This window comes from Tiliqua scincoides, chromosome 2 (assembly GCF_035046505.1).
Source record: "Tiliqua scincoides isolate rTilSci1 chromosome 2, rTilSci1.hap2, whole genome shotgun sequence".
Taxonomy (NCBI): domain Eukaryota; kingdom Metazoa; phylum Chordata; class Lepidosauria; order Squamata; family Scincidae; genus Tiliqua; species Tiliqua scincoides.
In genome coordinates, this window is record NC_089822.1 from 15812999 (window position 1) to 15837535 (window position 24537).

General features: G+C 45.0%; 1 protein-coding gene across 3 annotated transcripts in view; it reads left to right on the plus strand.

Moving 5' to 3' along the window:
- The first annotated feature begins 222 nt into the window (after positions 1-222).
- The window catches only part of NIPBL (NIPBL cohesin loading factor), a 209258-nt gene continuing 184943 nt past the window's right edge, over positions 223-24537 (plus strand). For all 3 annotated transcript variants that reach the window (XM_066618315.1, XM_066618317.1, XM_066618316.1), the window contains exon 1: positions 223-909. The gene's annotated coding sequence lies outside the window, so the exon portion shown is untranslated. The remainder of the gene's footprint in view (positions 910-24537) is intronic.

Sequence of the window (24537 nt, forward strand, 5' to 3'; positions counted from 1 at the left end):
ACCAAGAGGGGAGAAGGGAGGCTGGCGGGGGAAGCAGAGAGACGCGCAGCGCGCAACGCCGAGGCAGCCGTCCGGACGGGCGGTGGCGGAAGCGTACCAGCTGCGCTGCCCGGGCGCGGATGCCGCCTGTGCCGCCGGGAAGGAGGGAGCCGGCCAGCCTGCGGCGGTGCGGAGAGAGGAGCCGAGGAGGTGTCCGCGGGAGAGGAGCGGAGCAGGAGCCGGGGGAGGCCGCTGCGCCTGGCGCCGGCGGAGGGAGTCGTTCTGCGCTGCACTTCCGGTCGGCATTTTGTTCTGAGGGAGCGAGAGCGGCGCTCGCCTTCACGCAGCCTCTTTCTCTTGCCCTCCCTCCTCCCCTTCCTCCCTCGCTCCCTCCCGGTACCGACTCGCACTCCGGGCCCGGCGCTCCCTGCCCCGCCCTCGGAGCGTCCCCAGGCGGGCGGGCGGGCGAGCGAGCGCGGAGGCGGACGCGAAGGCACCAGCCGCGGCGGCGGCAGTACAGCCCCCCCGGCCGTCCTCTCCTCCCTCTCGGGTTGGTGGGCCGGAGCGTGAGGTGTTGATCGGATCCCGCCCGCCCCGGCCCGCTGTGGATGTCGGCGTGAGGCGGGCTCGGTGGGAGGACGACGGCAAGGAGGCGGCGGCGGAGGAGGAAGAAGCGGCGGAGGAGGAAGGCGGCGCTGGGAGGGACTCGCTGCGGCCGCGCTCCCACCGCCCTCCCGGCTCTTCATGTCCGCGGCACTGAGGAGGAGGCGGAAGAGGAGCCAGCCCCCCTCCCGGCCCGGATTACTGTTGTTGTGCGCTCTCCCCTCCTCCCCCCGCTCCGCGGCGGCCCGGCGGCGGCCCCTCTGAGGAGGGAGGGGGGCGGCTTCTCCTTCCCCCCTCCTCCGGTCGGATCGACGGCTCTTCGCTCAGGTAACCTCCTCCCGCCGCCCTGCGCCGCGGCTCCCCGGCGGGCGAGCGGCCTTCTCAGGCAGGCCGGGCCGGGCCAGGCGAGGCGGGGATTAGCCTCGGCGGGGCAGAGGCGCGTGAGTGGCAGCCGGGGTGTTCGCCTGCGCCCCCTCCCGCTCCCCCTCCTGTTCCTGCGGGGCTTCGGCGGACGGGGATGCCTTCTGCCGAGCTGCCGGAGGAGCCAGGCCCGGAGGAGGGCGCAGGCCCGGCGGCCAGCGCACTCACTCCAGCTCGGGGATTAGAGGCGCTGGAGCGGCGTCTCCGTGACAGGCCTGGGCGCCCCAGAGCAGAGCAGGAGTGGGAGGAACAACAATACAGTTCCGCGGCCGGCCGGGCCCTGAGCCCGGCCGGATTCGCAGCTGCTTCAGCGGCGGGGGAGAGAGGAGTAGGCGAGAAGAGGTCTGAACTCGCAGGCGCTCTGTGGAGGTCGGAGCACCACCAGTCTCTGAACGCCTGTCCATTGCTGTGGCTGGGGAGGCGATGGACAGCAGTTGTGCAGAGCCTTCCAGTGCGTGTGTTGTGGTGGCACAAGAAAAGCTGAAACAAAACGACTAGTGACTGACAACGCAAACATCTTGCTCAACTCGCAGAAATACACACGACTGCAGCGTGCATCCAGCCCTGATGTGCTGGAGAGGTGTTCTTAGTCATGGCTCAGGCTCTCAGCCCACGGATGGGGCTGTGCTTCTCTGGAAGGTCCACACTTTCAGTTCTGGACCTGGTGTGCCCCAGTGTTGGTGGCAGCTACGGCTTGACAGCCTAATCCTATGCATGTCTACTCAGAAGTAAGTCCCATTAGAGTCAATGGGGCTTACTCCCAGGAAAGTATGGTTAGGATTGGGCTGTGAGGTGCCTTTGCTTGGCTTGAACTGATGTTCCAACTTCGTGCTTTGCTGCCTCAGTTGGATGTGGCTCTGGTTACTTGTGCATCGGTTGCATCAAAGTTAGACTACAGTAATGTGTGCTACTTAGGACATGCTTTGAAGGCCATTCAAGAACTAAGATTGGCACAGAGTGTTGCTGCTTGATTTTTGGCTGGTGCCAGGAGGTGTGATCCTGTTGTTCTTCTGCTCCAGCAGTTGTACTGGCTGCTGCTCTGTTTCCAGGTGCAGTTCAAGATTCTGGTTGTGGTTTTTAAAGACTTGTACAACTTAGGACCAGCGTACCTAGATGACTCTCCCTGTGTGAAACAGCCCGTCATCCTTCCATGTCTTCTGGAGGGGCCTCCTCTATATTCTGCTGTCAGTGGAAGTTCAGTTGGCAGTGATATTGGGCCTTCCGTTGTGGTGGCACTTTGCATGTGGAACTCTCTGCTGGTGGAGATCAGAACATCTCTCATCATACCAACAGTAGCTAAAAATCCACCTTTGGGGGATTGTACCTGAGGCCTAGTTAGTTTCTTTTTTTAAATTCCCTTAAGGATGTTGTTTTTTGAACCCTGTGTATAGTCACCGTACAACCAATGCATCTTTGCAAAATTGGAGGTACTGTTTTTGTGTGATTTTCTACTTGTGTGTTTGTCTTTTTATTTAAATTGATTGTAAACCGAATTGGGTGTCTTGATTTGGAGGGGAAAGGTGGAATAGTAATATATTTAAAACATTAAATAAATATATCTACATTTCTTTGCTCAAAAAACTACATAGTGAGTAGATAACATAGGGGAAAAATATTTATACTTTCCAACAGCTAATGTGGAAATAGAGAATGGATTCTGCATGTCTTTTTGACACTTTGGGAGCTGGAGGGAGATCTGGATTCTTTTCCCAGATTGTGACCTGTAGAGCTGCATATGCACTTTGAAGTAAATGATGCTTGCTTCTAAAAAAGTGTTCTTATGATTAGGAAGAAAAATAGGTTAAAATTAGACCTGTAACATTTCTAGGAGATATGAGTAGATGAGTTTTAAATCCTGAAAGTATTGTTTGCTTGTCTGTCCCTGTTGTTTGTGAAGCTGAACAATATCTTTGTAAGTCAGGTGTGTTTAAGATCATAAATGAGTTAACGCTATAAATTGTAGTGTACTTTCAGAGAAACATAGTATATTTTAGAAATTGTGGATAAGCTAGATACCTATAAATGTTTTTTAATAAACCAAATTGCTCTGCATGACTATGAAGAGTTGTTCTTCTGGCTGATTTGGTACTTTTTTTATAAAATTAACTTCCAGGGAAGTTCTTCAATGATGATTAAAGCACAGTGTTTCACAGTGTTCAACTTTACATGAAATTGTAGGTGTAATCATTGTCTAGGAAGCTATCTGTTTAGTATATCTTCTGAATAAAGTAACTTTTTGTTGTTGTTCCAGCTCTTACTGTTGTGCCTTTATAGTCTCTGATACATGTTTATAAGGGTGAAGTTAATATAGCTGTCACATAGAAGGCACATTTTTTTAATGCTGTAAATCCATGTAGTAGGCAGTAGCGTGTCTGTGATTTGTATTGGTCAGGCAGCAGTTTGAATTTTAAAAAGCCTGAAGATCCTGCTGAGCCCCAAACCCGGCCTCCCTCCCTCCCACTAATCTGCCATTCCTGTCTTTGTGCTGCCTGGGCCTGTTAGACACTGTTTGCAACAGGGCCTCAGGCCTATATGCATGGGATAGGAACCATTTTTAGTTTGAAAAAAGCAGCTTTATTTCTGAACTTTATGAATAGAGTGAATCACAAGTTGTGCCCTGTGTGTATGGTGTGTAACCAAATCTCTGTTTTTCTTTTAAACTGTGTTGTTTGTGTCTAGGCAAAGTATGGTGATAGTTTACAGGAAAGAAAGAACTTGTGAAAATAATTGGAATTTAGTGCTTTTTTTATCATCAGAAAGTGGCACTAGATCTGATGATTCTTTTGTCATGAAAATTGCACATAAAGTATAGATCCCCTTAAATTGCAGAGCTTTATCCTCACATTTTGTATATCTTCAGCAACTTCTGAATTTTAATTCCAAATATTGGCTAGAAATTAGTTCTCTCTAGATTAAGTTCTCTTGACTGTTGTCTTCTACTTTAGATTGCATGCATTTTGAACTTGTCCGTACTATGTTTAAAATATCAAAATTCAGTATGTTAAATCTGAAAAGGTTCCCCCCCCCTAAATGTATGTATTTGTGTTCTGGCTCAGTAATTTGACTACAGTGTATATTCATTTTAATATAGTTATTAAGTATCACGGTTATTCTTTTATCTATCAAGCAGGTGAGGGAAAACTTTAGCTATATCTGGTGAATAAAATTCTAGGTTAGCATGTATAATATGTCTTGGCTAATACTGAACAATTTTTTTCTTTGCTTTTTAAGGCTTTACAGCTGATGCACATGTTCCTTTTTTTTAGCCCTTTAATAGTGACATCGTATTTTGAAAAAGGAAGTCTTATGTAAGTGAGAGTGTGTTAGCAAAGTATAATAAACAAACTTTTCTCTGTTGCAATCCCAGTTAATCTTGGATTGAAATGGATCCTGTTCCAGTTAATAGGAATAGACTGGTTCAAAGTGTCAAAATGGGTTGTATACTGAATTTTACTTGTGTATGTGGTGTTTTATCAGAAGGCAGAGACTTTTTCCAGGTTTTTGCATGCATTTGAGAATAACTTATGGGTAATAGTTGAGCAAATAGCAGTGGTAAGAATACATTTTAAATGCACAAATATTTTATGTAAAGTTGTTGTAAACAATCACATTTTAGGTGTTGGCTTATTATAGCATTTAATCTAACCATTCCTCCTTTTTTTAAAAAAAGGTAGAAATTTGTAAGTAAAGCCTATAAACCAGATTAGTTCTAAGAGTAGAGTTATAAATGCTGGCACTTTCCACATGTCCACATACTGTTGCACCATATTTATTTTGTCAAGATGGCATAAATTCTAACTCTTTGGAATAAGTGTAGAACCAGGATCATATATGCAACCAATGTAGGTCAAGGACAATGCCCTTTTCACATATCTTGTGCCTAGGACAATGCACTCTGATCCTGAAAGGGAACAGTAGATCTGTTATTCTATAAATATTACAGTACTTGTTAGTAGGCTAAGGCAGTGGTTCTCACACATTTAGCACTGGGACCCACTTTTTAGAATGAGAAACTGTCAGGACCCACCAGAAGTGATGTCATGACTGGAAGTGACATCATCAAGCAGGAAAATTCTTAACAATCCTAGGCTGCAATCCTACCCAGGATTAAGTCCCATTTACTGTCATGGTTAAAAGAATATACATAGTAGGTTGTTAAAAGTACAAGTCTGTAACATTTCCCCATACACAGTCATATCCCATGGAATCGAGTCCAATATATTAAAAATAAAATATTGAAGTAAATGGGGACCCACCTGAAATTGGCTCGTGACCCACCTAGTAGGTCCTGACCCACAGTTTGAGAAACACTGGGCTAAGGAGTTTACTCTAAGTGGGATGAAAGATTTGAATTAAATAACTTGTATACTATAACTTTTTGAGATCAATAACATAATTTAAGTAGCACCATAATTCATAACAAAAAGCATTGATGGCCATCATTTTATGTTGCAGTTTTTCTCACAAAGAAAAAAACAGAAGAACAAAATTCATAAATACAATCAATATTTTATTTAGGGAGATATCTGATTCAGCTAACTATGATCTCAAATCTGCAAATTAATGATTCCTCCACATACCTTTTAGACTGATCCCAAATAAATTCCATTTGAATTCTTGTGACTTGGCTCCATATGTTCAAGTAAGGACTGGAGTCTTTCATTGTTGAGTGCTTTTTGAATATACATCCAGTAGTATTTTGTGGACAGATTTGGACAAATCCCATGTATCTGGGTGTCATGGAATTTTTAAAATTCATTGGCACTAGCAAAGCTCCCCCCCCCCCCAGGTGTTGGCAGCTAAACATTTGCTAGTTCCTAGGAAGTATAATAATTCTCCAAATTCTGCAGATTTTTGCCTGGTTATCCTTCATACATTTCTTGTTGAAATCTATCAGACATTTGTTTTCTCCAGATGTACTATCGCTAAAAATTATGCATTAATCACCTTTGAAAGTCACTAATATTAAAACAAAACAAACAACAAAGTTCTACTAATTTGTTTGCCAACATATTCCCACAGTGTATATGGCCCCCTGACAAGCAGAGAGGCACAGAAAAAGATGTCTTCAGTTTACAAAATTTTCTTGCCTGATAAGCTACAAGTCATTTTATTCCAACACATATTTTATTTTTCTGTTATAGATATTATCCTTTTCATACATCACCAATTGAAGCCTTGATCCAGCCATTTTCAGCCACTGTGTTGTGGCACACTGGTGTGCTGCAAGTGGTCCACAGGTGTGCCACAGGAAATTTGGGAGATCATTTATTAATGGGGCCAATGGGAGATGTGAGCCCCCCACTGGCAGCATGGTGTACCTTGTCAATTGTCAAAAAACTGATGGTGCCTTGACCATTTTAGTACCTTCTCAGTGTGCTGTGAGATGTAGAAGGTTGAAAATCACTGCCTTAATCAGATATTTAAACTAGGAACAGTTTCCCCTGTCTTCTCTCTCATTGCATTAAGGCAGTGGTATTCAAACTGGGGCATCAGGGAACAGATCAGGGAGGTGACAAGGAGGGACAGGGTTGTAATCATGGGGGACTTCAATTATCCTCATATTGACTGGGTCAATTTGTGTTCTGGTCATGATAAGGAAACCGGATTTCTTGATGTGCTAAATGACTGTGGCTTAGATCAGCTAGTCACGGAGCCCACCAGAGGACAGGTGACTCTGGATTTAATATTGTGCGGTATGCAGGACCTGGTTAGAGATGTAAACGTTACTGAGCCATTGGGGAACAGTGATCATGCTGCGATCCGTTTTGACGTGCACGTTGGGGGAAGAATACCAGGCAAATCTCTAACAAAAACCCTTGACTTCCGACGGGCGGACTTCCCTCAAATGAGGAGGCTGGTTAGAAGGAGGTTGAAAGGGAGGGTAAAAAGAGTCCAATCTCTCCAGAGTGCATGGAGGCTGCTTAAAACAACAGTAATAGAGGCCTAGCAGAGGTGTATACCGCAAAGAAAGAAGGGTTCCACTAAATCCAGGAGGGTGCCCGCATGGCTAACCAGCCAAGTTAGAGAGGCTGTGAAGGGCAAGGAAGCTTCCTTCCGTAAATGGAAGTCTTGCCCTAATGAGGAGAATAAAAAGGAACATAAACTGTGGCAAAAGAAATGTAAGAAGGTGATATGGGAGGCCAAGAGAGACTATGAGGAACGCATGGTCAGCAACATTAAGGGGAATAATAAAAGCTTTTTCAAATATGTTAGAAGCAGGAAACCCGCCAGAGAAGCGGTTGGCCCTCTGTCTGGTGAGGGAGGGAAGGGAGATAAAAGGAGACTTAGAGATGGCAGAGAAATTAAATGAGTTCTTTGCATCTGTCTTCACGGCAGAAGACCTCGGGCAGATACTGCTGCCCGAACGGCCCCTCCTAACCTAGGAGTTAAGTCAGATAGAGGTTAAAAGAGAAGATGTTTCAGACCTCATTGATAAATTAAAGATCAATAAGTCACCGGGCCCTGATGGCATCCACCCAAGGGTTATTAAGGAATTGAAGAATGAAGTTGCAGATCTCTTGACTAAGGTATGCAACTTGTCCCTCAAAAGGGCCACGGTGCCAGAAGATTGGAGGATAGCAAATGTCATGCCTATTTTTAAAAAGGGAAAGAGGGGGGACGCGGGAAACTATAGGCCGGTCAGCCTAACATCCATACCGGGTAAGATGGTGGAATGCCTCATCAAAGATAGGATCTCAAAACACATAGACGAACAGGTCTTGCTGAGGGAGAGTCAGCACGGCTTCTGTAAGGGTAAGTCTTGCCTCACGAACCTTATAGAATTCTTAGAAAAGGTCAACAGGCATGTGGATGGGGGAGAACCCGTGGACATTATATATCTGGACTTTCAGAAGGCGTTTGACACGGTCCCTCACCAAAGGCTACTGAAAAAACTCCACAGTCAGGGAATTAGAGGACAGGTCCTCTCGTGGATTGAGAACTGGTTGGAGGCCAGGAAGCAGAGAGTGGATGTCAATGGGCAATTTTCACAATGGAGAGAGGTGAAAAGCGGTGTGCCCCAAGGATCTGTCCTGGGACCGGTGCTTTTCAACCTCTTCATAAATGACCTGGAGACAGGGTTGAGCAGTGAAGTGGCTAAGTTTGCAGACGACACCAAACCTTTCCGAGTGGTGAAGACCAGAAGTGATTGTGAGGAGCTCCAGAAGGATCTCTCCAGACTGGCAGAATGGGCAGCAAAATGGCAGATGCGCTTCAATGTCAGTAAGTGTAAAGTCATGCACATTGGGGCAAAAAATCAAAACTTTAGATATAGGCTGATGGGTTCTGAGCTGTCTGTGACAGATCAGGAGAGAGATCTTGGGGTGGTGGTGGACAGATCGATGAAAGTGTCGACCCAATGTGCGGCGGCAGTGAAGAAGGCCAATTCTATGCTTGGGATCATTAGGAAGGGTATTGAGAACAAAACGGCTAGTATTATAATGCCGTTGTACAAATCGATGGTAAGGCCACACCTGGAGTATTGTGTCCAGTTCTGGTCGCCGCATCTCAAAAAAGACATAGTGGAAATGGAAAAGGTGCAAAAGAGAGCGACTAAGATGATTACGGGGCTGGGGCACCTTCCTTATGAGGAAAGGCTATGGCGTTTGGGCCTCTTCAGCCTAGAAAAGAGACGCTTGAGGGGGGACATGATTGAGACATACAAAATTATGCAGGGGATGGACAGAGTGGATAGGGAGATGCTCTTTACACTCTCACATAATACCAGAACCAGGGGACATCCACTAAAATTGAGTGTTGGGCGGGTTAGGACAGACAAAAGAAAATATTTCTTTACTCAGCGTATGGTCGGTCTGTGGAACTCTTTGCCACAGGATGTGGTGCTGGCGTCTAGCCTAGACGCCTTTAAAAGGGGATTGGACAAGTTTCTGGAGGAAAAATCCATTACTGGGTACAAGCCATGATGTGTATGCGCAACCTCCTGATTTTAGAAATGGGTTAAGTCAGAATGCCAGATGTAGGGGAGGGCACCAGGATGAGGTCTCTTGTTATCTGGTGTGCTCCCTGGGGCATTTGGTGGGCCGCTGTGAGATACAGGAAGCTGGACTAGATTTGCCTATGGCCTGATCCAGTGGGGCTGTTCTTATGTTCTTATCATGATGCCCCAGCCTGAGGGTCCTGGTCCCTTTCCCCTTAAGGGGCGGGGGCAGCCAGGAGGCAAGGAGGAGGCAGCAGCGCGATCCCCAGGATCGCACCGCTCAGGGGGGCTGCAGGGGCTTGGTGCACTTGCCCAAGCCCCCTGCAGCCCCCCGGGGGTGCGGGGAGCCCTGCACAACCTTTGACAGGGCTCCTCGGGTCAGGGAAGGTGACCGCAGAGCTATCGTGCCCCGCTCCGCTAAACCGGAAGCGGTGCGTGACCGCTCCACATTCCCTTTTGACTGGGGTGCACCCTCCAGTCCCTGCAGCAGCCGTCCCTGGCTGCGGGGAGCCAGGCGTGAGCGCCTGCAGGGCTCCTTGGGTCAGGGAAAGTGGGAGTGGGCGATTGTGCTCCACTTCCCGTTTTGCAGAGGCGGAGCATGATCGCCCCACTCTCACTTCCCCTGACCCGAGGAGCCCTGCAGGTGCTCGCGCCCGGCTCCCCGCAGTCAGGGACGGCTGCTGCAGGGACTGGAGGTTGCACCCCAGTCCCTGCAGCCCAGTCAAAAGCGGAAGTGGGGCAATCGCGCACTGCTTCCGGTTTAGCAAAGTGGGGCGCGATCGCTCCGCTGTCACCTTCCCTGACCCAGGGAGCCCTGCACCCCTGGGGGGCTGCAGGGGGCTTGGGCAAGTGCACCACACCCCTGTAGCCCCTCTGAGCAACGCGATCCGGGGGATCGCGCCACTGCCTCCCACCCCCCGCAAAGACTTACTGCAGGATTCAAACTCCCTACGAGTTTGAAAAGCGCAGCATTAAGGTGTTGTTGGTTCTTTAAGGCACCTTAGGGAGAGAGCATGCACCACACATATGGTTGGCAACCTTCAGTTTCGAAAGGCTATGGTATGCATTTAGCACAGAACCAGGTATTTCTCTTTTACTTCTTGTATTAGAGTCAACCCATGAGACTGTGCTGTATTGTGGCAGAAAGTTTTCCAGTCAGATTGTCTCTTGGGACAGCTACCACTAGGCTAGTGGTAAAATTACATGGCTCATATAAATACTTTCTAGAGTTGTCATGTGGTTTTTGTGCATGGGATGTATGGGGCATATAATCTGTATGGGGCATATAATCTGTAGACTGCGATTTTAAATTGCAGCTCATAGGGTGAGTAGTAGTTGCCCTTAGCTGAACATTTCCATGCCAACAGCCTTACTGCTGTTTGTGCAACTGTCCAAGCACACAGCTAGCTGTGTATTCAGCTTCAGACATTGTGCATTGTTGCGTTTTGTTCTGCCTCTCTTTTAAAGCAGAAGACAAGTAGAAAAGTCATGCATATGACTTCAACTGGCAGCATCCTGCACAGGCTAGCAGCTTCTCAAGCATCTTGCTGTGCTTCTTTTCTTCTCTGTCCCTCAGGAACTGAACCAGAAAACCCAGAAGCTAGCAACCATCAGTGCACCATATCCTGATTTGTCTACCAGGAAACACAGCAGGTTTCTTGGAGGTGACTACTTTCTTTTAGTTCGTACTTCTAGCAGAGCCCTGGAGACTCTATCCAACTGTGGTTTCTGACCTTAAACTGAAGGGATAGTATTGCTTTGCAAGGATGTCTTCACAGTGCAGTAGGGCATAACAGAGCCTTTAAGGTGGCAGTTATGCTTAGCATACTCCTTCTCCTTTTCTGGTCCCAGAAGACAGAGGGATCAATGAGAACTGTCCTGTATATTTTTGTTGTCTTCCCACCCTTTTGCTTTCATATGATGCAGTGATGCAAGTGAAGTAGGGGATAGACAACCAACATTTGGAGTTATATTTGCAACATACTTGTATACTTAATGCATTGACTATGCCTATAAGACAAAAGCACATGATGTTCAGCTGTATTTGTAAAAAAATGGATTGTGCGGATTAAAATGATCATAGTGGGATTCTTAATATTTGACCGTGGACTACTGGAAAAGAAGAAAACTTTGAAGCCTTTCCTAGAGCAGTTATGAACTGCCAGTTGAAATGCAGTTCCTTTTGCATGCTAATCCAACTCTACTGGATTTGTGGGGATAAGATAAAATATTACTAAATATTAGATAAGTGGTGTTTTATATGTGTTTACTTCACATCTCTAAGGCATGTCTCGGTAAGCATTTCTACTTAGGGTTGATTCTTAGATTACAGTGACTATTGGAAACTATCACATATGGGCTGATGGGTTCTGAGCTGTCTGTGACAGATCAGGAGAGAGATCTTGGGGTGGTGGTGGACAGATCGATGAAAGTGTCGACCCAATGTGCGGCGGCAGTGAAGAAGGCCAATTCTATGCTTGGGATCATTAGGAAGGGTATTGAGAACAAAACAGCTAATATTATAATGCCGTTGTACAAATCGATGGTAAGGCCACACCTGGAGTATTGTGTCCAGTTCTGGTCGCCACATCTCAAAAAAGACATAGTGGAAATGGAAAAGGTGCAAAAGAGAGCGACTAAGATGATTACGGGGCTGGGGCACTTTCCTTATGAGGAAAGGCTAAGGCGTTTGGGCCCCTTCAGCCTAGAAAAGAGACGCCTGAGGGGGGACATGATTGAGACATACAAAATTATGCAGGGGATGGACAGAGTGGATAGGGAGATGCTCTTTACACTCTCACATAATACCAGAACCAGGGGACATCCACTAAAATTGAGTGTTGGGCGGGTTAGGACAGACAAAAGAAAATATTTCTTTACTCAGCGTGTGGTTGGTCTGTGGAACTCCTTGCCACAGGATGTGGTGCTGGCGTCTAGCCTAGATGCCTTTAAAAGGGGATTGGACAAGTTTCTGGAGGAAAAATCCATTACGGGGTACTAGCCATGATGTGTATGCAAAACCTCCTGATTTTAGAAATGGGCTATGTCAGAATGCCAGATGCAAGGGAGGGCACCAGGATGAGGTCTCTTGTTATCTGGTGTGCTCCCTGGGGCATTTGGTGGGCCGCTGTGAGATACAGGAAGCTGGACTAGATGGGCCTATGGCCTGATCCAGTGGGGCTGTTCTTATGTTCTTATGTTTTGTATAGTGATGCTTATAATATGAGCGTGTCAAAACTCCCCACACAATGCTGAAAGCTGTTCATCACATCAGTCTCCCCCAAAGAGTTGAACTGCTAAAAAAAATTTAAGTTGCAGTTTAAGTTAACCCATAATTCCTTTTAGTCTGATAAGGTACTGATAAGTTCCATTTCAGATTCTGTTGCACTCTATCAACACAAGCACTAACTTTTTAATGCCCTGATTCTGGTATTTTTAATCAATTCAGTTGCACCACACAGATTACTGTCATATTCTCTTGTACTTGCAACATAATTTCTGTGTGAAATAATATTGAGTAATTTGGGAACTAATTTTTAAAAACATGTAGAGTTTTGACGTTTAAAAACCCCAAAAGACTATGTTGGGTAGTCTTCCATGTGTGCAGTGGAGGGTTGGAGGCCACCCTGTTCTTTCTCTCAACTCGCACACCATGCTTAAGTATGCTTCTAAATGTTGGAGGGGTATTTAGTTGAACAAGGAAATCATGGAATACCTTATGTGTTACAGAATTTCTTAGTTGTATGCATGGAATCTTTGGATTGTGGTGTGGTTTGCATGCACAAATCGAGTTCCAAAAGTATCATAGCCCAATCTTGAGCTGCCCGGAGCACCCAGGCACGGCGGCACCAAAGAGGGCTGCCGCCAAATCCTGCACCTCCCGTGCTACCGCAGGAGGCTCCTCGGGAGAAGGGGACATTTGTCCCCTTCCCCTGAGTAAGGGAAGCAGCCACACAATGGGGCTACTCACTTTACTCACTCACTTTAGTAAAGGCGCTCGTGCAGGGCGTGCAGCCCTCCACGAGCGCCCTGGATCCTGCGGAGCTCAGCTCCACGGATCCTCCTCCTACCCACCCCCTGGCACGTCTCCCCCCCCCCCGCCGGCCTCCCCCCTCCCCGGAATGCCTCCCCACACCCCTGTCCATGCCCCCGCCTCCGGTTCCATAGCTCGGCAGTCCGGGAGACCGCTGAGCCGCAGAACCTGGGCCACTACCTGGCGCCAGCCCAACACCGGCCAGTGCTGGGCTAGCACTGGCAAGAGCCCGGCAGTGAGCCCCGCAAACGTGCCTTACAGCACGTTTGCGACTATGGCCGGTGGCACGGAGCCATGCCGCCAACCACAGGATTGGGCTCTTAGTCACTTGACCATTGGTGACATAATGAATTTTATCTCTCAAGATGTTATTTTGATGATTACTTGCATAGTAAAAGCAAGCATAATTTTGGGTAACTGATATAGTTCAGATTTCATTTTTTTGTTTCTTCCAAAGGGGAAGAAAGGTATCGCTATTATTGAAGTGAGACTTTCAAAGTAGAATTTAGAAAGCGACCAATATGTTTGCTTTATGTGAAATGCTGGAGCTCTGCCTTCTAAGCCAAGCCTCCTACTGCTGCTTGTCGCTTTGCATTGCTAGTCTTGCTGCCTGGCAGTGGGGGTCTGGAGGTCCTGCTCATCCCACCTCGTCCCACCATATGCGACCTCAAGTGCCAGTGGTACCACTGGTTTAGAAGCACAGATCTAACATGTTACATCAGGTCAAGGAGTAGCTGCTGTGTGAGTGTTTTTTAACAGCCTCTCTGTAATCAGTATAATATGTGATCCTGCATATATAGCAATGCCTTTCTAGACTGACAAGCTGCCTTATCCTACATAGATCCATTTAGAAGCAGGTTCCATCTAGTTCAGTTGGTTTATTCTCAGGTAAGCATATGTAGAATTGTGGCCAAGGTCTTTTGACACAAAGCATACAAGGATAGCAATGCAAGCCTACTGCCAAGCATCCCTTCTCCTTTCCCCTCACATCAGTCTTCACATTTAGTTCTGCTCCATCAGTTTGCATAGGAGTCGAATCACTGTGTAACACAAATTAGGTTGAATGTTAATGTTTCTTATACAATTCACTGATTCCAGAGGTAATCTTAGTTTTTTTATATCAAAACTTTTTTGTTTGTATCTTTTCTATTGCCTAATGTATTTTAATGCATCTAATTCAACTGCATAGTGTAAATTGTGGCTAACCTGTTGATGTTATACCAAAAGTAGCGACAGTTTTTGAAATCCCTTCACACCAAAATTAATGAAATATTCAAATAAACATGAAATAGTTTTTTGTTGCACAGTGTAATTTGCAAACACATCAAGTGGTCCCTTTCCAGGTGCTATCCAAGGGTAGCAGTTAAAGGTATTCATTATATTCCAAATATATTATTTCAGTAATGTTTAGAAGCAAATTTGTAAGGTAGTTGAAACTTATTGCCAAGTAACTGTGCTGAGATGTGTGTGTGGTGGGGCTTGTCTAAGGCCTTCTGAGTTCATGACTGAGAGAAGATTTGAACCTGAGATGGGGGGGGGGGGTAGTTCCAGCTTGTGCTTTTTATTTACTGTGATATTTCAAAGACAAGAGAAACCACAATAATGGCTTGAAGTGCAACATATGCTAAAATCACTTGAGAAAATAATGGTGGTATTTGTAGACAATGAGAACAATGATGATTCCATCATCCTTCCATTCCATATAATCCGGCTCATATAATGGATTCCTTCCATGTAATCTGGCTCATCCTCTTTGATCATCATAGAGGACCGTTTTATGGGTTCCGTTGCCTAGGGGGGTGGGAGGGGTGACTGCAAGGAGTAGTGCCTTCTCTGTTGTGGCACCTACTTTATGGAATTCCCTGCTTCTTAGTTTAAGATCTGCTTGCTCCTTAGAGGCTTTCTGGCAGGACCTAAAGACTTTTCTTTTTAGACTCAACTTCAGAGTTCAGGCTTTTAATATTGAGGGTTAAGGTTTTATGCTGATTGGTTTTTATGGGCTGTGTTTTTACTGGCTGCTTCATACTGTCTGCTGTTAACAAGATTTTTAAGTTGTGTTTTGTTTTTTAGGAAATTTTAGTGCTTATTTTATATTTGTACATAAGAACAGCCCTGCTGGATCAGGCCATAGGCCCAGTTTACCATATCCCTCAAATGCCCCAGGGAGCACACCAGATAACAAGAGACTGATTTTGTATTTTTATATTTATATTGTAAGCGGCTTACATTGGAAGAGTAAGCAGGGTAAATTATTATTATTATTAATAATAATAATGGGGAAATACTGCTGTTTGACAGATTTTTATAGAAAACTAGAATGTGTGCATCAGGCTTGAAGTTTGATTCACAAGATTGGAATGCACAGTTAAGTAGGTTTCTTACCCTAATTCCACAGTCTTTTTCATACTGTCTCTAACAGGAATGTCACTTAATTCAAACAGAGGGCCAAAGTTAGTATTCATTGTCCCTGCTGAGGGCCAGAAGTGACATAAAAAAGCAGAAAGTGGCATCATTAAGCATATGACCAGAAATAAGCATTTTGTTCTCACTTAGAAACTCATTAGCTGCAAATGACAGAAGGAAAAATTCTTGTTTATATATTCAAGATATGAGACAGCTTAATTATTACGCTAGGAGAGTCCAATTATAACAAGGGGTGGATAAATGGCTTTTGGGAGCCACATTCAGCCCACTGGCCTTATGTTTGACACCTCTTATCTATAAGCATAGGGTGCATGCTTACAGAACAATGTAAAAATACTTGTCAAACCATGCCTTGATTCTCACTGTGGATAATGTTTGTTGCAGCAGTAAAACCCTGTCTATGGGATTACCAAGGGGACAGAGCAAGGAGCTCAGCAGGGACAGGGTGTGCTGGATGTGCTCAAAGCATTCTGCAAGTGTTGGAGACTCACACTTACACAATGTCTGAAAAGGGTTTTTGTGTGCCAGCAGAATTGCTGATGCATTAGCCCCTGGACTATTACAAGGTTGTCAATATCCTTTGGACCTTAATACCTGCGATTCTAATACTCTGTTGTTGCCTTTCTTGAAGGATGGAGAGGGATTTAATTCTGTAGAAATGGTTAGGATTTCACTTGGTGATGGTCCTGTCTTGCTTCACATCTGATTCATGCAAGGCCTTACATGATGCAGCTACACTGTTTTTAGGGACCCTGGTGCAGCATTTCTGCCTTGTTTTACAGCCCAGTTCTATGTGTATCTACCCAGAAAAAAGTCAGTGGGTTTTACTCTTGGGTAAGTTTGCATAGGATTGCAGTTGTATTCTCTTTTGCGTTTTACTATGGACCAGAGGGGCCCAAACTGGGCATCAGAACACCCTGTGGCATTGTGATGAGTCTCCATGGTCATTGTGGCTCACGTACCAGGGAAGCTACTTGGCAGCGCAAGTGGGACAGGTAGCGGAGCAGAAGCTCTGCTTCGTTAGCTGGGAGCCATGCACGGTGTTTTTGGGCCCACCTTCCATCTCTAACCAGTTTTACGCTGATTTTGAAACTTTTTTCCAGATGCAACACAGAAGTGCCCATGACATCATCGCATTGCACATCACTGGCACTTCTGGGTTCTGTGAGAGGCACTGATGGAGGAAGGGCATTGCATGGTGGTTGAATTTAGGAGCCGCTGACATAGACCATAGGATTGGGGTGTTGATTAACTGAATATCATGAGACTCCTAATCGTATACTCATATAAAGTCCCATTGAACATGTTTTCATGCAAGTAGAATTAGGATGGCACACAGGTACTATAAAACAGAATTTAGCAATTTTGCTGCCTGTGCTGCACAGAAGTACAGTAAGTCATTCTGTGATAAATGTAAATGTAATATGCTGGTTTAGGTATAGTGCAGAAGAATCAGTAAGCAGTGGAATTGTATTGTGAAGGTGTTGGAGGAGTATGATGTTGGAGGCATATGAGTATTGGTTACCTGGAACTATTTTGCATTTTTGTTTAGTTTTTTATTTTTGCTTCTCAAGATACTTAAACTACTCTTTCTTTTTTAAAGGGGCAGTAATGTACTGCATATAACTACAAAGTGGTGTGGTTCTGAACTCAGTTTTCAGTTTATAAATCTAATTCATGGATATCTTGTATTCCTATAGCTTCAAGTTGTTATAACTAGAGGCAGTCTAAAATGGTTTTATTTTTTCATGAATGGTGGTGTTATCCTAAAAAAGTACTAAAAGCAGTGTTATGTATTTTATTCCAAATAAATATTTTAATCAATTTTAAAGTATTTTTAGCAAGTGTAATCGCTGTTGTATAGGTAGTATATATGCGTTTTATGCCTGTGTCTGTCCGCAGACATAACCCAGGAACAAAACAGGCATAAAACACACACATATACCCTGAAGAGCACTACGTAGTCAGCTACTTGAATTAAACTCACAGGAGCCATTTAAGATTTGCATGCTACTTGTATGAACAACTATAATGAACCTAGTGCTGCCAGACTTCAAATTAAAACATTGCCAGATTAAAAAATTGAGAAGATAGCGAATTGAACATAGCATTGAATTGTTGTGGAAACAACCTGGTTTTAAACTGCAGGGGGAAAAACACACCAACATAACAAGGAACCATTAAACATATGCTTACTTGCAAGTAACTGTGTTGCTCAGTTTTGCTTTCCATAGAGTTCAATACATTTATCAGCTTGGAGCGAGGGACTGCTTTTCGATTATTTTTGGGACCTGCATTCATTGGAATGGGACCTTTCGGGTTGTGTTGCATTCCTATTCTACCACACACCATTCTACCACAAAGCAGCCCTTGCCTCCAGCCCCCACCTCATACACCATTCTACCACAAAGCAGCCCCTGCCTCCAACCCCCACCCCACACACGATTCTACCACAAAGCAGCCCCTGCTTCCAACCCACCCCATGGCACCCCCTGTGCTCAGACCGCCTCTGGCTGCGGCCGGAGTCCGGGCGAGCTCCACCCGCTGCCAGAGGGAGTTGCAGGGCCGGGGACGCTGCCCATGGCGCCTCCTGTGCTCAGACCCCCTCTGGCCGTGACCGGAGCCCGGGCGAGCTCCGGCCGCAGCCAGAGTTGCAGGGCCGGGGATGCCGCGCACAGCACCGCCGGCCCTTGGAATGACGTTATGGGGCCCCATAAGGCCATGAAAGGTCATTTCCAGATGTTCCGAAAACCCGAAAGTGACCCTTGAAGGTGTTCTGGGGCTTCAGAACATAACTCTGAGGGTTGGGGGTGCTGCATTCCCAGCCTTCAGAATTTTCCTCCAGCTGCAGTCATAAGAACATAAGAACAGCCCTACTGGATCAGGTCATAGGTCCATCTAGTGCAGCTTCCTGTATCTCACAGCGGCCCACCAAATGCCCCAGGGAGCACACCAGATAACAAGAGACCTCATCCTGGTGCCCTCCCTTGCATCTGGCATTCTGACATAACCCATTTCTAAAATCAGGAGGTTGTGCATACACATCATGGCTTGTACCCCATAATGGATTTTTCCTCCAGAAACGTGTCCAATTCCCTTTTAAAGGCATCCAGGTCAAATGCTATCACCACATCCTGTGGCAAGGAGTTCCACAGACTGACCACACACTGAATAAAGAAATATTTTCTTTTGTCTGTTCTAACTCTCCCAACACTCAATTTTAGTGGATGTCCCCTGGTTCTGGTGTTATGTGAGAGTGTAAAGAGCATCTCCCTATCCACTCTGTCCATCCCCTGCATAATCCCCTGCATAAAAGTCAGAGCAGAGCTCCGGTCGTGGTAGGAGCGAGTGGGGTGGGGCAGCCCCAAAGCTCCCCCAGATCATGGGGGCCGCCCCAAATGGCTCTGCGGGCCGGATTTGGCCCACGGGCTGTATCTTTGACACCCCTGATATAGCTAATTGAAACTAGTAAATACAAATAATGGAGACTCGTATTGAAGTACAATAACGTATTTCAGTACATTTGGATATGACTTTTGGCGTTAATGTTCTGCTCTTCCCCCACTGTATATTTGTTTTGGTTGCATGCTTTTAATTTCGCATAGCACATCAATAGACATGATGAGTGTGACAAGGAACAGTTTGTGGTGTTCTGGTTTTGGTCCAGTTTCTCTAAACTTCGATTACAGATCACTCAATTTGAGAGAAATGTAGTTCTTTGTATTGACCTTCTTCCACATGTTCAGAGTTCTGGAATTTTTTTTTCTCAATAGTGCTATGAGATGACTCTGTACTTTCATTACAGTTATGGGAGCAAGTTTGTAAGAGGTCAGTGAACAGGTCCTTGGAAAGTTGTAGAATGGTCCAGTAGATGCAGGCTACATCATATAGGTTGTCTGTGACATTTCTGAATTTCTTTACAACTGTGAAGGATGGAAACACTTTGCTTATTAACGGCATGCAATTAAGTGATAGGTGCAACCCCTTGTATTCTAATTCTAGAAAGCAAATGAAAAGTATTGTATGAATTTGTGCTTTGTAGGTTTTACAAGGTCTGGTTTTTCCCAAATTGATGATTTTGAGTGCTCTTGTACTTTCTTGGGAAAGACTTTAACGGAGAGGTTGATAGTTCTCCTTTATAAAAATAGCAAAATATAAATATACATTCTGTGCCAAGACTTGAAGATACATGTTTCTGAAAAAGCCCTTGAACTTGCTGTACACTTCCCAAAGGTTAAATTGTCAAGCTGGGTTTGCGTCCATTATTTTTAAAACTTGCTGGCTGAAACTTGGCAGACACCTCTTCAATAATGTTTCCTTTTATTGAATGTAAATAATGCGTGAGGTGAATTCTTACACAATTAAACATATTTCTGCAAGGACATATGTAAATCTTACCTCCATCCCATTTTGCACAAGATCCCTGCATATCAGATCTTTATTATAGAGCAGTATTTCTCAAAGTGTCATCCTTCAGGGGCTCTATGAGCAAACCTAAGTGACTGCCATCTGTCATGTGCTCAGTGTGACCAGATACAATGGAGAACAGAGTGCTGATACCTTTAACAATTGTATAGCAGAGGGGATTTTGGCAGGTGCTGCTCAACATGGAAAGGTTTAAAAAGCTACACCTGCCAAAATTCCCTCTTCTTTAAGATGGTTAAAGGTATAGGCCGAACTTTTCCGCCTCGCGCCTCCCCTGATCCTTGTAGCCATTGGCCATGGCTCCCCGTTACAACACCTCACCTCAGTTACCCCAAAAAGGGGATGAAGGTGTTATAATTATACACTAGAAACAAGGCTGCCAGCACTCTGAGGCTGCAGTCCTAACCACACCTGAGAGTAAGCCCCATTGAATAAAATAGGACTTGCTTCTGAGTAGACCTGGTTAGGATTGTGCCCTGAGTTTGTTAGCAGCACACCTGGAGGGTTTTGGCAAGGGAGGGGGGAAGTGATGAATTTGCTGGGGGAGGGGAAGACTTTGTTTTGTGTGTATCTGCTAATTGCAAACTGATGCAAACTGAGACCTAGAGACTGTTTAGCTGGAATCCTAACCCCACTTTCCTGGGAGTAAGTTCCACTGAACACAATAGGACTTACTTCTGATTAGACCTAGCTAGGATTGTGCCTTTTGTCTTACAATAGCAGCCAACAGAGTACCCCCCCCCCCCCAAAAAAAAGGGAGGAAGGAGGAAAAAGGGGAATGGCTAAAAAGGAATGGGGATTTTGATTTTTAATCAATTTTTGGAGACAAGGACATCAAGAGTGGCTTTTTTCTCTTTTTTGGGGGAGGAAAAAGGAGAAAGGTGAAGATCCTGGGTTAAGCTGACACAGACCCCAAGCCTATGTTGGTCTACTCAGAAGTAAGCCCCATTTGATTCAATGGGGTTTACTCCCAGGAAAGTGTGGAAAGGATTGCAGCCACACCCAGCAAGATTACAACTCACCCCAAAGTAGATGGGGGCTGCTCACACACCCAACATGCAGATGCCAGCCCCGTTTCCCCCAGGCAAGACGGAGGGATGCTGGCTGGGGTATCTGGACACTAAGAGCAGGCTGGGCTTCCCAAGTGGAGAACTTACTCTTCCCTCCCACTTTGAAGCCTGCCAGGAGCGCCCCTGTGCTGATGAGATGCAGCATCTCCGCACTCTTCTCTCCTTCAGCCTTGACCAATCCCAGGATGCCCAGGGCGAGGGGCACACTGGGAAATGTAGTCCTTGGGACGAGGTTGCACATGGAGACACTCCATGATGAGATGCGGCATCTCTACCTGTCCAGCCAGCCTTCTCTCCCACCTCCTCCCAGCATATTTCACAGCCCTCCCACATGGGCTGCCTCCCAGCCGCATGCTGCCCCACCCACCTTGTTCACAGCTACAGAAAAGCAGCAAGTCAGGAGGCAGCATGTGCAGCTGAGCAGAGCAACCCAGCCCAACCTCTCCCCCCCCCCCAGATGCCTGGTGAGGCCAGCCATGCCTCCCTAAGGAGGTGGGATGCACAGATTGAATACCTCAAATATAGGCGCTCTGTCCTCCAATGTATCTGGTCACCCTACCTGCGCTGCCTGACTGCACCCCATGTGCAAGCACTTTGGGGTTCTCTGAAACTCTGCACCTTGCTGGCAGGGCTTCCCAAGACTCCTTTTAGGAGTTTAAAGGACTTCTGAGACTGAAAAGTTTGAGAACTGCTGTTATAGAATGTCATAGGTAAACGCACACATGTTTGAGTGAGAAGGTCAAAAGACTTCAATGAAGAATAATTAATTGTGTAAAATAGATTAAAAAAATAGCTCAAAAGCTGTTTGAATAGATTGGAATAGAGTTTTAACTCTATTAATGCAGTTTGGAATAGTGCATTAGTTAAACATTCAGCCCTTTCAGTATGCAGTCCATCTTTAATCCCAAACTGCAAAATAGAACCTGCTCTAAATTTTCCTTTTTTGGTGTCTAGATGCAAAGGAGGGCAGGGTTCCTGTACATTTTTGTGTTTCTTTCTCTGTGTCCCTGTGTGCGTATATATGTATAAGACAATTTTTAGTTTTAAAAGTCAGGTAAATCAATAAAATGTAAGCAAGGTGGCTTACATAAAAGCAGTATAATACAAACATGTTAAAAATGCAACCTAAAAAATAAACAAGCAAGCAAAACTGAAGAATGCAGGTGTGATCTGCTTAACAACCTTCCGCCTGACAACAGACCACATGTATGACAATGGCCAAAGTACAACAGTGGGGCAATCTGATATCCCATAGCCTGCAGCAAAGTGTCTGTTTACACAACAAAGAAGCTCTTAATGCAAAGAAGAGACAATCTTTCTGCAGTAGTCTGTATAGGCAGCTAGTGTGGCAGGGAATGTCTGTTTATACAACAAAGGCACTAGATTGGACTGAATGTTCATTTAACAACCTAATCGTATAACAATGGGGATCGGCAAAGGTGCACGCCTATACTCAGAACATTTGTAGGTGCAACTTGTCATGCAGTTATGAAAAAGTCTGCCTAACAAAGCCCTTCTGAGGGTTGAACTGGAGTCCAGTCTGGCCCAGTTCAATCAATGAATAAACAGGCTCCACCTGTATGTAGATACAGTGGGTGTGTCACTGGCAAATCTTTGTGAATATTGTTAATCTAGTTCAGCCATTTTCAAGCACTGTGCTGAGGTACACTGGTGTGCCATGAATGGTCTGCAGGTGTGCCTCGGGAGTTCAGGGAGGGGGTAATTTATTAGTAGGTCCATTGGAGGGCTTGAACCCCCTCACTGATAGCATGGTGTGCCTTGTCAATTGTCAAAAAATCAATGGTGTGCTTTGAGAATTTTTGCGCCGCGTTAGTGTGCAATAAAAGAATTTTTTTTTGGTAAAAAGTAAAAGGTTGAAAGTCACTGGTCTAGTTCATTTGAAACTTAACGGGCTAGTTATATGCGGTGCCATATAGGTGAGTCTGTGTGTATCTTTGGCTCTGGTGCTTCAAAGCTGCACTCATTAAGCAATACAAACTCTGTTCAACATGCCTTCTGTGAGAGAATTTTGGTTTGTTGCCAATCCCCTGTCACTTATTGTGAGCCAGGCGCAATCTTTTACCTCTTCAAGGTTGAGGACAAGGAAATTGTTTCATGCCTTAGAAAACAATACAGTATTTAGTTTGTTGCTGCTCAATTTTAGATCAATGAATTACACCACAATGAATCTGTTGACCAATAGTTTAAAATATCTCTTTTGCTTGACTTGAATACAGGGTTAGAAGTATAGTAACAAAACTAAACACCCACCAGACATGACACCTTTTTGGTGGAGAGAATTTCGTGTTTGTGATCTCTAGAGCTTATTTTGACAAATCTGTGTATTCAGATTCTAGATATAGTTTTCAGTAGATTGCTGTGCAGATGAAAATTCCAGAATTTATTTTTGTGTACTACTGCTATGTACAGTGACCAGTTATTTTTTTTTAATTTTGTTACTTAGAGAATATCTTCTACATTAGGTGTGGGATAGAAATAAATAAATATTGATAATTTATTTTCAATATTTCATTTTAAAATTAGATTGCTACCAATTGAAGGCTGCCTAAAAATTTGCTTGGTTTGACAGAGAAGAAAAGGGGAATGTTTCTCTTTTTTCTCCTTGTAACCCCTTTTGAAACACATTATTAAATCAGTGAAGGAGATTGTGAATTGATTTTTCTGTTACTGTGGCAATATTTACACAAGAATGGGAAGATAAAGAGAGAGGGAGTTCTTCCAAATACTTACTACTCTCATCTTTCATTAAGGTCATTACAATAGAAAAAAAATGGTGGGATCAGTCTGATTTTTGTGAACTTGACCTTGCCTATGAATCCCCAACTGAAGGTGATACCCTGTATTGAGAATGAGACAAGCTAGGTGGGCATCTCTCTCTTCCTTGGTGGTGGAAGCATCTTAAGCATGCCACCTTGTAGCTTACTTCAAGAAGAGAGGTAGATGCTACCCCTCTTCTTAAACTGGTATCTATTTTTTGGCCTTAGGTAGGTTTTGTTCTCAAGACAATGCTTTTACTTCTCATAGGAATGAATGACAGCCATCACTTATATGGGAGTAAGTAAAGATGTGGGCAAGAACACTTTTGATACAGGGGCTGTATCTAAGGACCTAAAGCAAGTTTTCCTGTTTGAATTGTCCTAAGCCTAAGCCCATTTTTTCACACAGAATCAGTGGAAGCTGCTGAGTTACCATGTTGCTCCAGCATTAATTTTTCAGCAAATAAGTTCATAAAGCAGTTTATAGAGCAAATAAGCCTCTGTCTGCATTGTTTTACTCTTTTCCATTTCTGAGTCACACTAGAATGATGGGAGAGTATGTCAGAGAATGTTGGAGAACACTACTTCCTTCTCTTTAAACAGCTGGAATGGTTAAAGAGAATACCAGTGTGGTTCCTTTTCCGACTGCCAAAGGCAGACTGTTTAAATAAGAAGGTGTGCCCGGTAGGTGTCTAAAATAGCTTAATGGGCATGGAGGCAGTGCACTAGAAGGGGTGGTTGCTTCCCCCCCGCGCTCCTCCCCCACGCTCATTAAATTATTTTAAAAAGTTACAAAAAGTGTAAAAAGTTTAAGCAAACCAATTTTCACCTTGGTAACTTTTAAAAAAGATTTCATGGCTGTGTGAG